This window comes from Notothenia rossii (assembly GCF_949606895.1).
Source record: "Notothenia rossii genome assembly, contig: scaffold_78, whole genome shotgun sequence".
NCBI classification, from domain to species: Eukaryota; Metazoa; Chordata; class Actinopteri; order Perciformes; family Nototheniidae; genus Notothenia; species Notothenia rossii.
In genome coordinates this window covers 122,082-124,094 of record NW_027639510.1, presented here as the reverse complement: position 1 = coordinate 124,094, position 2,013 = coordinate 122,082, and positions in this window count along the sequence as shown.

Here is a 2,013-nt window from a genome sequence, read left to right as displayed (position 1 = left end):
CCCCCCCCCCCTCTGGAATAACACAGAGAGTGTCCCCCCCCCCTCTGGAATAACACAGAGTGTGTGTATGTGTTTGCTGACACACTCTTTACTTTACAGTGTTTTAATAAACGAGTCTGTGATAAACACATCGTTTTAGAAATGAGACCTCGACATGTCACAGATATGAGACATCCTGCAGGATGTTTCATATCTGCTCACACACACACACACACACACACACACACACACACACACACACACACACACACACACACACACACACACACACACACACACACACACACACACACACACACACACACACACAACACACACACCCCCCCCCCCCCCCCCCCATTCATTAGAGCCTAATGAATCAGGCTCTAATGAATCAGACTCTAATGAATCAGACTCTAGTGAATCAGGCTCTAATGAATCAGACTCTAATGAATCAGACTCTAGTGAATCAGGCTCTAATGAATCAGACTCTAGTGAATCAGGCTCTAATGAATCAGACTCTAATGAATCAGATTCTAATGAATTAGACTCTAGTGAATCAGGCTCTAATGAATCAGACTCTAATGAATCAGGCTCTAATGAATCAGACTCTAATGAATCAGACTCTAATGAATCAGGCTCTAATGAATCAGACTCTAGTGAATCAGACTCTAATGAATCAGACTCTCGTGAATCAGACTCTAATGAATCAGACTCTAATGAATCAGGCTCTAATGAATCAGACTCTAATGAATCAGACTCTAATGAATCAGGCTCTAATGAATCAGACTCTAATGAATCAGACTCTAATGAATCAGGTTCTAATGAATCAGACTCTAGTGAATCAGGTTCTAATGAATCAGACTATAATGAATCAGATTCTAGTGAATCCGGTTCTAATGAATCAGACTCTAATGAATCAGACTCTAATGAATCAAACTCTAGTGAATCAGACTCTAATGAATCAGACTCTAGTGAATCAGACTCTAATGAATCAGACTCTAGTGAATCAAACTCTAATGAATCAGACTCTAATGAATCAGGCTCTAATGAATCAGACTCTATTGAATCAGACTCTCGTGAATCAGACTCTAGTGAATCAGACTCTAATGAATCAGACTCTAGTGAATCAGACTCTAGTGAATCAGACTCTAATGCATCAGACTCTAATGAATCAGACTCTAGTGAATCAGACTCTAATGAATCAGACTCCAATTAATCAGACTCTAATGAATCAGACTCTAATGAATCAGGCTCTAGTGAATCAGACTCTAGTGAATCAGACTCTAGTGAATCAGACTCTAATGAATCAGACTCTAATGAATCAGACTCTAATGAATCAGACTCTAATGCATCAGACTCTAATGAATCAGACTCTAATGAATCAGACTCTAGTGAATCAGACTCTGGTGAATCAGACTCTAATGAATCAGACTCTAATGAATCAGACTCTAATGAATCAGACTCTAATGAATCAAACTCTAGTGAATCAGACTCTGGTGAATCAGACTCTAATGAATCAGACTCTAATGAATCAGACTCTAGTGAATCAGACTCTAATGAATCAGACTCTAATGAATCAGGTTCTAATGAATCAGACCACCTCCACACAGACTCTGTGTGGATCTGGGGGGGCTCTGTGTGGAGGTGAGGGGGCTCTGTGTGGAGGTGAGGGGGCTCTATGTGGAGGTGGGGGGGCTCTGTTTGGAGGTGAGGGGGCTCTGTGTGGAGGTGAGGGGGCTCTGTGTGGAGGTGGGGGGCTCTGTGTGGAGGTGGGGGGGCTCTGTTTGGAGGTGGGGGGCTCTGTGTGGAGGTGGGGGGGCTCTGTTTGGAGGTGGGGGGCTCTGTGTGGAGGTGGGGGGGCTCTGTGTGGAGCTACACTGTGTATGAGGCCCTAAAGTATCTTTATCAAATGCAAACATTGATGCCACCAAATCACACAATCCAAATAGAAAGTACTCAATTCTCCATGACTCCATGTCTCAGTGTCTCCATGTCTGAGTGTCTCCATGTCTCAGTGTATCCATGTCTCCA